This window comes from Erithacus rubecula, assembly GCF_903797595.1.
Source record: "Erithacus rubecula genome assembly, contig: scaffold_478_arrow_ctg1, whole genome shotgun sequence".
Classification (NCBI taxonomy): Eukaryota; Metazoa; Chordata; class Aves; order Passeriformes; family Muscicapidae; genus Erithacus; species Erithacus rubecula.
The window spans coordinates 42,486-57,508 of NW_027635862.1; the positions used below are offsets into that span (position 1 = coordinate 42,486).

At 46.0% G+C, this 15,023-nt stretch overlaps 1 protein-coding gene across 1 annotated transcript in view; it reads right to left on the reverse strand.

Annotated features, from left to right (window-relative positions):
• Positions 1-8,859: 8,859 nt before the first annotated feature.
• LOC306816267 (TOG array regulator of axonemal microtubules protein 2-like) overlaps positions 8,860-15,023 on the reverse strand; it is a 28,240-nt gene continuing 22,076 nt past the window's right edge. The window contains exon 9 of the mRNA XM_079332734.1: positions 8,860-8,874. The gene's annotated coding sequence lies outside the window, so the exon portion shown is untranslated. The remainder of the gene's footprint in view (positions 8,875-15,023) is intronic.

A 15,023-nucleotide genomic window follows, 5' to 3' on the forward strand; every position in this document is an offset into this window, starting at 1 on the left:
TTACCCTGGCCAAGCTGACAGGTAAGAAAAACTCTGCTTCAGTAACTTTCCTATTTTCTGTTTGTAAGCCCACATGGAAAAGCCCTTTATATTTTCAGGAAGTTAACTTCAACTATCATTTAGTTCAGTATTGTGGCCTGTTTAGACAATAAAAAGCAGAATAAATTGGTTCCTTTTGCCTTCTGGCTGCATGAAGCAGTGAACACAAACTGTGTCCTTTGTCCTGTCTCAAGGAATCAATGTACATAAATGCCTTGTTCTGGCAGAATTTGAGGCTCAATATTTTGTCAATAGTGATGTTCAAACTCTAAAATATACTGAACAGAGACCGACAGCCCTATCAGCAGGAAAATGTACAACACTTACACAATTTACATCACTTTGAACTATATCTGATAAGTCACTAGAAGTGTTTCAATGTGCTTTTAATATAGAACAAGGAAATCTGTCCTTGTAGGATTTACACACGTGACAACAGAGGAGTTTCAGATTGAATTCCACTTAAAAGTTACTGCCCTGAAGGCTCCAGCCTGGAGGCTGGAACACCCTGAGTGCTGTGTCCAGGTCTGAGCCCCTCAGCTCAGGAGGGACAACTGAGAGGCTGAGCATGTCCAGAGAAGGGAATGGAGCTGGGGAAGGGCTGGAGCCCAGGAGCAGCTGAGGGAGCTGGGAAGGGGCTCAGCCTGGAGAAAAGAACTCAGGGGACCCTTGTGCTCTGCACAACTCCCTGACAGGAGGGGACAACCAGGGGGGTTGGGCTCTGCTCCAGGGAACAGGGACAGGAGGAGAGGGAACAGCCTCAGGCTGTGCCAGGGAAGCTCAGGTTGGTCACTAGGAGGAATTTCTGCATGGAGAGGGTTGTTAAACATTGGCTGGGGCTGCCCAGATAGGTGGTGGAGTCCCTGTCCCTGGGAGGTTCCAAGGAACACATGGACGTGGCACTCAGTTCTCTGGCTGGGGGATCAGGCACATGTTGGACTCAATGACCTTGGAAGTCTTTTCCAAACTAAATAATTCTGTGGTTCCATAAAATTTTGAACCAGGTAATGTGTGACAGTGATGCTTTGCTATACTCTGCCCCATACTGCACCCAGCAGAAACAGGTTCAGCTGTCCAGACATTTAAGTGGATTTCCATACCTCCACCACTGGAAGCAGCATCACATTGTAACCAAGATGTCAGATATAAACAAACTCCATCAATTTACAGCAGAAACAGAAGCATCACCTGTGACTCCCCTCAAATAAAAAGCTACTTTAGTCCCATCTACTGCATTTGAAATATTAAATAAACTATATTTCACTAAGAGAAAAGCATATATTATTAAAGCTTTGCTGGGTAAGTAGAAATATTACCCATTCCCTCATTCAGAACAGGTGCCTCATAAAAAATGAATGTCAGTGGAATGGCTCAGCACAGCACTTGTGAGCCATCTCTTTAATTATACATGATCATAGGGCTACCTGCATGGAACACACCCCAAGGTACTCAGGCCTCCATATCTGTGATTTTACAGGCTCTGGTGCCAAATAAACAATCTGGCAGCCATCAAAGCAGGAAGTTTGGAATGGTGCTTAGAACAGAATGAAAAGAAACAAATATACCATAACCCAGGACTAAACAGTGTAGGGTACAGGTGGGAGATAAGGGACAACTCCAGCACACTTGAGAAACAAAATATCCTGTGTACTTGAAACAAATTTTATCACCAAGTCACCAGAAGGTCTAAAGGTCATGAGGATAAAAAAATTATTGCAAGAACCTGATCCTTATGATTGTCTTGGGTTTTTTTAACTACTAAAACTGGTAGTTTTTCTAGTCATTTTCTTGCAAGACACAAGGTGAAAATGGAGGTAAAATTCATACGGCCTAACAAAACACCTTTTAGTTCAGGCAACTAAAACTTGTCATACAATACACAACTGAAAAGAAAATAATATATACTGGATATAGTCAAATCCAAACAGGATCATAACAGACACAGTAGAAGTAACTTTATCATGGTATGGCTCCACATTTTGGAGACTCTGAGGACAATCCCAGCTGCATAAAGCCTATAATCCCCAAGCTATCACTGTCACTTCTGACTTACCTGCCCCTTCCTGCCTCCTGTTCCATTCACTTGCTGCATGCTTGGATCATGCTCAAATCCTGCAGCACGAGCAAGGAGCAAGTCCTGACCTCATGGATTTATGTGGAGTGCCATGGAGTTCACCTGATTCTACAGAAGTGATTTATTCCATCACTACTACCTTATGCCCAAGTTGGGGTATTATTATCATCATCACTCCTTAAATTAGAATCTACTCTATTTTTAGAGATTCCACAAAAATCCAAGTCATGATGATGTGTACAGGTCTCCTGAGCTCAAGTTTCACTTTGCATTTTATCACATGGCAAAAAAAGTCAAATTTACAGGGGATTTTTTAAAATTTTCCTATAGGTCTTAAAACACAATGACAAAATCACATAAAGTAACAAATTAAAGCATTAAGGAAAAAAATTTCCTATTCACTGGAAAAAGAGAAGCAACTGAGAAACAAGGAGTGTCTTACTGTGCAGCTGGCGGTGGATGGCATCGGCCAGGTTGGGCTCGTCCCCCCAGAATATCCAGAGCTCCTGGCAGTCGGGTTCGACGTCCCGGCGCCACTGGCACGGCAGGCTGGCCTGCAGGCAGCGGATGGAGCTCAGCAGGACGGGATCATCCTGGGCTGGAGCTGAAATGATGGGCCACAGTCCCCATGGCCTTCAAAGCTGTACCTACGCCATGGGATGCCCATGAGTTCAGCCTATGGGAAAAAAAACCCAAAAACAAATTAAAAAAAAACCACCAAAAAAAACCCAAAAAAACCCCCACAAAAAATAAAAACATCATTGGATTACTTCATAATTTAATATTCAGAGTTTGTTTCATTTTCATTGGTTAATTCTGCAATTCAAGTTCAAAAATCTTCCTATTCATAGATTTGCCTTTACTGCCCTTCAAGGTAAAAAATGAATAAACAGCACTGAATAAACCTGGCTTACCCCTGCATTTAGGTTTTCACCACAACCTGACTCGCTTCTATCCATTTCTATTCTATTCATTTCCAACAGCTTCATTGAATTTCTAATTCAAATATCATATCAATTTCAAATTCAATATCATATTGTCATCTTACAAATTCGAATGGAAAAAAAACAAACAGGGAGAGGGAATAAGCCTCATTCCCTACAGGCTCCTTGGGGGCCACGTGAGCTCAATGTCAGCCCAAAAGTTGGCCACTTGAAAGCCACAAACAAAGTACCATAGCACTTAAGAAACCTGTGACTTACTGGAAAAGCTAAAACAGCTTCACATTGTGATGTTACAAGTTTACCAAATGGGCTTTTTATTTTGCCCAAGTGAACAAAAGCAGAATATGGAATTTGACATTTACTGCCCCTCAACCAGACAGAATTCTCTTATCAAGGAAGAATTAAAAGAATAGATTTGCTATCCAGATGTTTGGGAAAGATTTTCTTTGGGACTGAACAGGTTCTCCAGGGAATGGGCATGGCCCCAAAGCTGCCAGAGCTCCAGGAACGTTTGAACAACATTCTCAAGGATGCATAGGGTGGGATTGTTGGGGTGTCCTGGGCAGGGCCAGGAGTTGGATTCAATGATCCTGGTGGGTCACTTCCAATACAGAGTGTTCTGTCATTCTGAGATTTTCCTCCACTCCCAGTTTGCCCCATCCCTGTTGTACCCTCCCTCTTTCTCTCCTCTCTCCAGCACATGACAAGGAAATCCCCAGGACAGTCTGGCTGTTATCAAACACAACTGGTGTGTGTATACCCTGCTCACAGTGGGCTTGTACTCTACTCTCCAACCTGTTACCACATTCCTGCTGCTGCTATTCCCTGCACTGCTTCATTTCCAGCATTCACACCTTCCCTTGGCTGCCCAGAAGCAGCCAGTGCTCAGTTCCCAAGCGCTCCTGCAGGAACAGCCAGCTGCTCTGCTGTGAGGAGTGAAAGACTCCAGGGCAGCAGCTACACCTCTGATGAGAGAGGGCACTTCCAGGAACAAGGAAAAGAGCCAGCAGTGGAAACACTGACTGTAAGAATGAATTTTTACTCCTAAAGGAAACCAAAGATTTGAGGATCATTATTCCTCCCACTGTCATCACCTGTGTAAAAACATTCAACTTCTCCTCCAAAGCCCAAATTCCCTATCACACACAGAGGACTTCCTTTTTTGAGATCACAAACTTGGTCCATTTACAAGTTTAAACTCTAAAATTTACTTCTGTCCACCACTGTAGCTAGAAGGAGCCTGCCTGGTTCAAGACCTAGCTGGTGAACTGCTGAGGAGCTGAAGGTGATGCTCATCATACCAACACAGAAGTAAAAAATACAAGTATTTCTTGGATCTTGTAAATGCATTCTTTGAAATAGTTTCACCCCGTTTCTGCATACTGCCAGGCACAGCAGTTCCTGGGACTCTGCCTCAAGGGCTCTTTCCCCAAACACTGATTATCCACTCAACTGTCCTCTGAAGAAGCCTCACCAGGCACACAGCCACAAAGGGCAGCACTGGGAAGAGGAAAAACCTATGGAACAGTGAACAGCGGGGAAATTTGGTTTATTGTGTGCAGGCCCCTAAAGCACCAGGCATCTTTAGCTCCACAGGGCAGAAGGGACTCTGCTATCCCATATCCTGCCAGCAGGACACCAGTCCTGGATTGCCCCAGCTGGAGGCTCCCTGCAGCCAGCATTGAGCTCTTGCACTCAGACAGAAATGCTGATCAGCCATCCAAAGTGTTGGGAACTATAGAAAAGGAAATGGGAAAAGATAGTCCAGACTGGCTGAGATACACAGCCATGTGCCACCTTCCTGGCACAACAAGGGCAGGGGAATGCAGGAGGAAGAGGCAAAATGGAAGGAGTAAAGCTATTTTTTCCATAGCAGGGTGCTGGAATTCCTAATACTCTAAATAAACAGTCTAAGAGAAAGCGCTCCTCCAAAACATCTACATCTGTTCTATGTGTGTCCTCAGCTATAGCTTGGACAAGGAACGGGCAAAGTTTCTGAAACAGAATAATGAATTCAACTATGAACCACAAAACACCAAGAATTAGTGCCAGCATAGGCAACCTGCAAAAAAATGAAGTTAAATGTTTGTGCCTTAACCAGCTAAGAACATATGCTAAGTCACAAAGAGCATGGAACAGGAAGATGATGGAAACCAAAACCAAAAATCCCAACTGAACAAAGGACCTTACCAAAAGCAGCACTCTCTTGATCCACACAGCAAAAGCCAGAGCTCAGCTGTTTCAAAGAGCAGAGAGGCTCCTGTGGCTTCCTGCCAGCTCAGAGGTATCACTCCAACATCCCCCCCAGAGGAGGGATGAAACAGAGTCAAAGAAAGCACAGTGAAATCAGCAGAGCTGCACCCAATTTAATTCTGCACTAACAAACTCCTGGAGCCTAATTCTGTGGACTGTGAGGAATGATAAACTACTAACCTGGATCACACCAGTGGCCACCCACACAGAGACTCCTGAGAAAAGGGAGAGACAAGTCCTGGGGCTTTGGACTCAGCAGCAGCATTAAATGAACTCTCACACATTGCTTCCCAGTCCAAGTTGCAGAGATGTGGTTCAGCACATATATTGGGATGTCTGTTTCTGTTTAAATTTTTAATAGGTAAGCATCAATAGTAATCCCTCAGAACTTCTGGATTATGTGCTCATGTTAATTAAAACTGAATCGAAACAGAAATTTGAATCCAGAAGGGATACACAAGACCAGACTACACCCAAAACACACATTCTATGCCTCTCCTGACATTCTGTGTAAAGTATTTAACACACTATAGGGAGAAGATCTGCACCCACATGGGGATTTATTTACACTAATTTCTTTAAACAAACCAACAGTCCTGGTTTGAAGAGGCCTTCATCTCTAGCAGGGGTTGCACAGACAAGACAAGCAGTGGGCCATGGTTCTGGGAACTGTTCTGAAGAGCCAAATGTGGTTTCATTTGTGCTTCATTGGCAGTGAGCACAGGCTGACCCAACACAGCCTCCTCCTCAGTCCCAGCCATGCATTTCCATGTCCCAGCCTGATACTGGATCTGGCTGTGGAATCACTCAGTGAATGGGATCACTTCACCAACTTAAAAAAGAGAATGCAAGAGAAAGAGAAATGTTTCCAGGCTCAGCACCCTGACAACTCATCCTGCAGCCAGGGCATCACCGAGCAGCCCCAGGAGAGGGAGGGAGAGTGGAGTAGGATCTCCCCTGCCAGGGACAGCTCCAGCCAGAATAAACACAACTTTCAGTGCACCCAGAGTGCTGTGCACGTACACCCCAACCAACACAAGCAGCACTGGGCCAGAGCAGGCCTGGCCTAGGTGCCCTCCCTGCAGCACTCAGCTGCTGCTCAGACATTCACACTGAGCTGGGCTGACTCAAACCCACAAGGGTTGGATTCAATGACTTTTTCCTCTACTCAGATCAGTCCCCACACCTGATTCATTAAGCAGCCACAGAGATGCTTGTACCGGGAAGTCTGAGGACAGCAAAGCAGGTCAGGGAGGGCAGAGCTGCTCTATTAGTAAAACTGCTGGTTTGAAAGCAGCCTGAAACACTGAGACAGAAACCAAAATTGCCAGCCTGAGGACAAAACTGTGAACATGCTGTTTAACTCACAAATGGCTAAAGATGAATGCAGAACAAAGCAGAACTCTTGCCAGGTGATGTAATCTACTGTGTCCCTTGCATCTCTTCCCATATGCACAGTTTTGGCTTATGGCAGTTGCTACAATGTTTTTAATACTAAAATGCCTGACAAAAAAAAAAAAAAAAAAAAAAAAGAGACTTACAAATACTTCTTATTACCCAACACTGTTAGCAAATCATGCATTAAATGAGATTTTTGGTTTGGTTTATAAAGGAAAATGTGTTATGGAAGACTGTGCTGTGAAGGGTTCAACTGCTCAGATAAGTGGGGCTGTTTTGAAATGGAGTTTTTTCCCCAAGTTCAGCTAACTGCAGTTGGACACAGAATATTTGTGAGACGCCAGTTCTAAATACACTGGGCCAAGCGTGTGAGGAAACAGAGAAATTGGATCTCTAACAGTAATACCCAAACCCTTCACTAATATCCAACTTCTTACAGAATAATTCTCAAGACAAAAAAAGATCTGTTTCTGATGTATTCAAAAGCAGCTGTCAGGGTAGAGGAGTGTGTTCAAATTCCACACAGGCATCCAAAACCACCCAGAACATCCCCAAGAAATAGCCATTAATGAAAGCAGTGCATTGCCAATGACTTTATTGAGATGCATGGCCTTAGAATGATCACACAGAGTCCCTTGGAAAGGGACACAGGCTCAGGTTTCAGCGACCATCATCACACCCTGCAGAGTGAAACAGCCTCAAAAGAGATGAGCAGAGAGTGTTCAAACCTCTGATCCCCCCTGCACACACCGAGAAGCAGAGAGACACAGAAAGCAAATTAGCACTCTCTTTCACACCCTGCTGCCCTAAATACAGACACCTCCACATGGACCTGCCACAGCTCAGGCTCCAGGACACCATCCACGACTGTGAATTCATAGAAGACAGAAAACCTAAGCTCTCATTCTTTCCCCCCGTCAGGCTTAAATCACAATAATAGGCAGGCTGGGAGGGTCTTCTGCTGATCTCATTGTGCTCCACTCAGATTGGTGGAGTTTAGACTACTAAAAATCACAATTCTCCAGTAGCATTTCACAGTACACAACTTGGTGCTGGCATACACCGGTGACCCCGTGTGACCCCACCTGTGCTCCAGTGGTGTCCAGTGGTTCCCTGTGGTGTCACCTCCAGGGCCAGCTCTGGGCTGAGTGCCCAGAACATGCGGTGCCTGTCCTGTCCCAGCTGGTTGGTGGCCAAGCACGGTGCCTGAGGCATCATGGGCCCATCGAGCCAGGAACAACTCTCCCTTATGTTCCCAATCCAAATCTATTTCCAACCCCTGCCATGTCCCAGAGGGGGCTGTGGCACAGCAGCAGCTCTGTGGCTGTGTCATGGAGGCAGAGAGCAGCTGTGATGTCAGAAAGGGGCTGTGTGACAGCACAGGGGGGTTGTGTGAGGTCACAGATTGGGCTGTGACATCACAGAACAGGCTGTGATATTGCTGAGTGGGCTGTGACAGCGCTGGACGGCTGTGTGACACCATAGAGAGGGCAGTGAGGTCACAGAGGAGACTGTGCCATCATAGAGGGTGGCTCTGTGATATCAGACAGCAGGCTGTGACATTACAGAGCAGCTGTGTGATGTCCCAGAGAAGGCTGTGGCATCAGAGAGTGTGTTCTGCCATGACAGGGTGGCTATGTGACATCAGAGAGGGTCTTTGACATCCTGGAGCAGGCTGTGACATCACAGAATGGCCGTGTGACATCCCAGGGCAGATTGTGTGACATCACAGCAATGACTGTGACTTCACAGATCACAGAGGCTGTATGGCATCACAGGGGTTATATGACATCACAGGGAGTGTATGACATCACAGGGTGCTGTGTGACAGCACATGGGTTGTGTGACAGCACATGGGTTGTGTGACATCACAGGACTGTGTGACATCACATGGGCTGTGTGACATTATAGGGGGTTGTGTGACATCATAGGGTGCTGTGTGACATCACAGAGCTGTGTGACATCATATGGTGCTGTGTGACATCACAGGGGGTGGTGAGACATCATAGGGTGCTGTGTGACATCACAGAGCTCTGTGACATCACAGGGCTGTGTGAGGTCACTGGGGAGGTCACTCTGCCCCGTTCCCCCCTCACAGTCCAACGCTGCTCGTGCACAGGGGGGTCCCCTGTCCCCCCCAGGTCCCCCCGCCCCCCATGCCACAGCCTCCCCCAGACGATATCCCATGAGATCGACCCCAGAGCCTGACACGGGGACAGGGGCCGGGCCCTGGGGGTGGCACAGGGGGACAGGGACCCCCGGCAGCATCCCCGTGTCCCAGGGCCAGAGCCTGGGCCAGGGCTCCTTCACCCTGTTATGAGCCAGGGGCTGAGAGCATTTAAAAAATCCCCAGCACAGGATCAGCAAAAACCAGATTTAATGTTAAGCTACAGCACGACTCCTTGGCAAGAGTCACCCTACTCCTGACTGGACACTTCAGGCACACCAAGGAAACAAAGCAACAACAAAAACAAACAAAATCCAGTCAATCAAACCAGAAATGGACCGAGAACTGTCCGTGTGTGTGTGCTCAGGTGGGTGTGACAAAAGGACAGTGAGGGCAAGGATAAAAGGAATGTGGCATAAAAGCCCAAGAGAGCTCAAACTTAACAGGACTTAACTTATACCTTAATCTTAACTTATACCTTAATCTTAACAATTTAGCAAAGGAACAACACTTACCAGTATTTAACCTAATTTATAACCTATAACAATTTAACAGAGGAATAACTCCTAACAGTATTTAACTCAGCTTATAACTTATATTAAACTTAATTTAGGAAAAGAACAACACTTAACACCATTTAACTCAGCTTACATCTTGTCCTGGGGTGACTTTATGATGCTGAATTTTATCCTCATCCATCTGTTTAGTCCAGAAAGAAGTTTTAACCTTTAAGATTTGAGAGTGAAGTGGGTGGAGAAGAAGAAGCAGTGGAATGTCTGAGGCAGTTGCTTTCAAAATCTATAGATAAGAGCTTCAGCTTTTCTTCTCCTAACTCTGTTGTCTGCAGCATGGACAGGCAGTGAGAGCTCTCCTCTGTTTTTTAGTCAGTAATTTTTTAGCTAGCTGAGGCAGTGAAGTTCCCTAGACTGTGATTTTTCTTTTTCTTGGAACTATTCAAACCTGCTCTGCACTGAAAACCCAGAAGAACACCAGGAGCTCACACCTGTGACCCACTGGGGCCTGGGACGCTGCATTCCAGCACCAGAGGGACTGAAAAGAGACTGAGCTGAGCAACACCCACAAAAAGGACTTTCTGAATTTGCCATCTCTTCAGAACAGCGAGAGATTTTATTGTTCAATATTTTTCCCTTTTTATGCTTGTCAATACTTCACTTGTTAAACAAATAGGGGTCTTTCCACTTTTCTCCAAGGAAATCTTTTCCTGAAGCAGTAGGAGGAGGGGCTTGAATCTCCTTTCTAGGGGGATCCCTTTTGGAGTTTCCTCCCAAATTTGCCCTGAACCAGGACATACTCCAATGACCCAGGTAATAAAGATGTGCTTGCATATTATGAAGTGTGCAAGTACTAAACCTGTGCCCCTTTGCAGGCAGACATCAGTTGTCTGCCCATGAACAGGCAGTGCCACTTGCAGTACCCCAGTGCCCTGAGGTGCTGAGCTGGGATTGGCATCTCTCAGAGAGGAGCTGAGGGAGAGCAGAGCACCTTGCAAGCTGCAGGTCCCTGAGAGCACCAAAGGGCTCCTGTCCCATAAACATCTGCTCTGCCCCATTCTGAAATAGGGACCAGCTTCCTGTTCCTCAAACCCAGCATCCTTCACATCTTCTGGAAGATCCCTCCAAGTCCCCAACCATACCTTTGTTCAACATGCTCATTTTTACTCTGGCTTTGGATGCTTGAGAAAGACAAAGAGAAATGAAAAGAAAATCCAGGCCACCATGAGCCAGGAGGATGTGGAGCCACCAGCCAGGTGTCTTCCCAACATGGATCAGCAGCACCAGGGCTCAGGGGGGCTCTGCCCACTGGGGGTCACTGGGGATCATCCAGTCCTGCCATGGGGGATGGAGCTGAGCACAGCATGAAACTCTTCCCGCACTCAGGGCACTCACAGGGCTTCCCTCAGTGGACACTCCATTGGTGTTGGGTCAAGGTAGAGCCCCTTGAGAAGCTCTTCCCACACTCAGGACACTCGTAGGGTCTCTCCCTGGTGTGGATAAGTCTGTGCCTGACGAGGGCAGAGTTGAGCTTGAAGCCCTTCCCGCAGTTATGACACTCATAAGGCCTCTCATCCATGTGAGTGTGATAGTGCATGAGGAGAGGGGGGTGGCTCTGAAACATCTTCCTGCATTTATCACACTCGTAGGGCCTCTCCCCAGTGTGTCTCCTCTGGTGCACAGTCAGGTTTGAGCTGTCTGTGAATCTCTGCCCACACTCTCCACATTCGTAGGGCTGTTCCCCATGTGGATTCTCTGGTGTCTGATGAGGTTGCTTTTCACACTGAAGCCCTCCCCACATTCCGAGCACTTGTGGGGCTTCTCCCCATGGTGAAGCTGCTCACGCAGCCCCAGCTCCAAGCTCCGGCCGCCTCCCCGGCTGGCTCTTTCCTGCTGGGATCCCCGGGCTGTGCGTTTGCAGCCCCTCCTGCTGCGGGATCTGCGGGGCTTTTCCTTCCCATTGGATTCCTGCGCCGTGGAGCCGCTGCAAACGGCCTCTTGCCCGAGGCTGTGCCGCGGGGATTTATCCTCCCTGGTGTCCGTGCTCAGCTCCTTGTCTGGGGGAGGAAGGACAAGGAGAGGATGGGATTTGCCTCCATGCCAGAGGCAAGGGCAAGGAGATCCCCCCAGGGCTGTGCTGCAGCCGGGGCCGTGCTGGGCTGGGAGATGGAGCAGGACACAGGGGGAAAAAGGCACTGACTTCCTCCTCACCTGCCTGCGGCTCCTGGGCCATCAACCTTGTGCTCACGGCCTCCTCCTCCTTGTCCTCCTCCTTGGTGCCAATGGTTTGGGAAATCCTGGTTTGGGGGGGAAAAGAAGGGCTGAGTGCGTTGGGTTTGATGGTGGCGCTGCCCAAGGGCAGCTGGAGCAGTCAGCGCCCCTTTCAGCCTCGGGGGCCCGGAGCCCGCTCAGCACCAACCTTCCGCACCCCTCCAGGCTGCCGGGGGTCCCCCGGCTCCGGGATCGTCCCTCTGCGCTCTCCCCGCTCCGGGGCTCCCGCCTTCCCCCCCGGCTCTGCCGGGGATCCGCAGAGCCGAGGAGCCGCCGAGATCCCGTCAGGGCCATTTCCGGGTTGGCTTTGGGCTCCTGCAAGATCCAAACATCCCCTGAACTTCAAAATAAAACCCTCCCAGTGCCTCCCATGATGGATTTGGGGCGAGTTCCCCCTCCCCGCTCACCTGCGGGTTTTTGGGGGAGCGATGGCACCACACCTGGGGGAGCTGCGGGTGAGGAAAGAGCGCAGTTGCAAAATCGCTCCTCCTCTTCCTCCCACTCCTCCTCTGCTCTCAGCCTGGCCCAGGCCGGTACCGACATCTAAAAGGAGCCGCGCTTTGCCCTGGGCAGTTACAAAGCGGCTGCGACCCACGCGGTGCTGGGAGTGATACTGGGAGCACTGGGAATGACAGCGAGAGCAGTGGAAGTGATGCAGAGAGCCCCAGGAAGGAATTGGGAGTGCTTTTCCTGCCAGTGTCTGTTTTGCATTGCTGTAAAAGAAAAAAAAATAGCTGAAACTTTAAGAATGGTGAAGGTATTTTAATAGTATTAGGTATTTTAATGATTTTAATAATTTTAATAATTGAAGGTATAAAAAGGTGTTTTGTATTTTATTTGAATACGTATCATCGATATTTAGTGATCTGTTATTGGTCAGATATGAGTGGACATTTATTTTAATGTCAACATTGAGTTTTAATTTTCCTATAGTTAATTGTTTTTGAAAAGCCAGTTTATAAGTATTTGCAATATTGTCAATATAAATCAATAGATTTTGAGATGGATTTTAAAATTTAAATTTAGTTTCTGTATTTAATGTTAAAAACACTGTAATAAGATTGTATCAATTCTATATCACAGAACAATTTTGTTTTCTGTTTCATTGTTTAATCTGAAATCTTTCAACATTTTAAGTAAGTTTTGGAAAGCCTCCAGACATGTCCTTGAATCAAATATATGAAGATAATCAGCTAAGTTGTGAACTTAATGTTTCTTTGTTTTCTTTTTATTAATTCTCTCTTTTATTTTGGCAGGTCTTTTGTGACCTGGCACTGTGCTATCTCATGGTTTTGAATATTTTGCAGAATTCCAGAAAATTATTTGAGCTTCATTCTCAGAAAAAATTCATAGTGTTATGGTTTTCCTGAGTTGCTATCACAGAAGCACTGCAGTGTCTTGCCATGTTCACAGTATCTTACCCTAAAAATGAATTTTAGAGAAAATGAGTTGCTAGAGGAATTTGATTTCTTTTTGAAATCTTTAATGATAGCTTTGTTGTTAAAAGAGTTGTCAGTTTTTTCTTTAAGAAGATGATGTCAGGAGTTCTCTTCCAATTAGAGTTTAGGCTCTGGCCAAGCCTTGATTCTAACTGAAAGAGAAATTGTGTAAACCCAGGTGTTTTCTGCATCAAAATAATATTCCAGTCATTTGGATTGGCAATTTGACTTATCAATATAACAGCTGAACCTGACTTTGAAGTGAATTTGGTGTTCATTTTCCAGAGATGACCATCTAATTCCTCATTGAATCAAGGTTTGTCAGCTGTCTGCAGACCCTGAGGTGATGACACAGTTTTTTAAAATTGATGATTATCTAATCTTGTAAATGCATATCTGTTGTTTAAAGTATTGTTAATTATTGTATTGTGTTTACTTGCAGAAGATTGAAAACTTTGGGTTTTGTTTTTTTGTTAGATAATAGTTGCAATAATAGTAGAAGTGAAAATTCCTCAAATTTGATAAAAAATTTAGAGACAGAGAAAGTTGAAAAGCTTTCAAAGTAAGGATTTGGGGGAAGGGTTCTGTTTGTGTCTCCACAGAGAGAGGACAAAAATGGAAGTCAATGAGATACATGAAACAATGTCCAGACAAAATGCAAGCAGAAGCCAATCCTGGAAGACATCAAGGAAACAGCTCGCAAGGCAGTTCTTCAAGTTTCACCAGCAGGGACACATGATATTATTTACACAGAAATCAAACAAGGACCAACTGAATCTTTTTCCTCATTTGTTGACAAACTTACACAAGCTATCGATAGACAAATTACAGAAGAAACAGCCAGACCATATCTGCTGAAGACCCTTGCATTTGCCAATGCAAATCCAGAATGCAAAAGAGTCATCAGTGCTTTGCCAGGTGAGCCATCCTTGACGGAGATGGTCGAAGCCTGCAGCAAGATTGGAACACCACAACATACAGCTTCAGTTGTCAAGGAGCAAATGACAGAAGTTCTTCAAGAACAACATGAAAAGATTTTTGCATATTTCAAGAAAAAAAAGAATCCATCTGAAATACAATGCTACAACTGTGGGGGTTTTGGACATTTTAGGAAAAATTGTCCTCAATCCACAAAGACTTCCAAGCTACCAGAACTTTACCCTAGATGTCGCAGAGGAAGACATCTGGCAAGTGAATGTTGTTCTCTGACGGATGTGGACGGAAAACCATTGCCACTGCCAAAAAACACAAAGAAAAGTGCAGGATCACCTTGTGCTACTACAGAAATGATGGCGGTGCAACAAGGAACAGCAACAACACCGGCACAGACAATACAGTTGTTGGGGAACGTCAATCTGACTCCCTCAGCAGGGCGTTAGGGGACATCCCCTGGGACAGGGATTTGCTGCCACCAGGAATGCAGTACATCCTGTCAGCTTCAAAAGTGGTTTGCTTTTTTTGAATGAAGAATCTGCATCTATACCTACAGGATTCAAAGCACCGTGCAGAAAGAGACAAGATTTTTTGATAATAGGCAGAGAGCAGTGCAGCATTTTTGGACTGACAATATATCCTACTGTTGTTTCAGCAGACTGCTTCGAAGAGCTGACAATTTTAGCAAGGGCTCTTCGACCCCCATTGACAATTCCACAAAATACTCAGCTGGCAAAAGCGATAGCTCTGCCATCACATCCATTGGAGCATCAAGCAATGCTGGCGATGGGCAAAGGGCATCCACACTACAATGACCATGTCGAAGTACACGCGTTATGGTTGAAGTACATAACCCGTGAACAGCCAACTATTACTTGGGACTTGATATACCATAACAGGAAAATAACCATCACAGGGATGGTGAACACCGGACGTGACACTCATTTCATATATTTCATATATTTTCTGACCTCGATAATGGAACTTGATTGT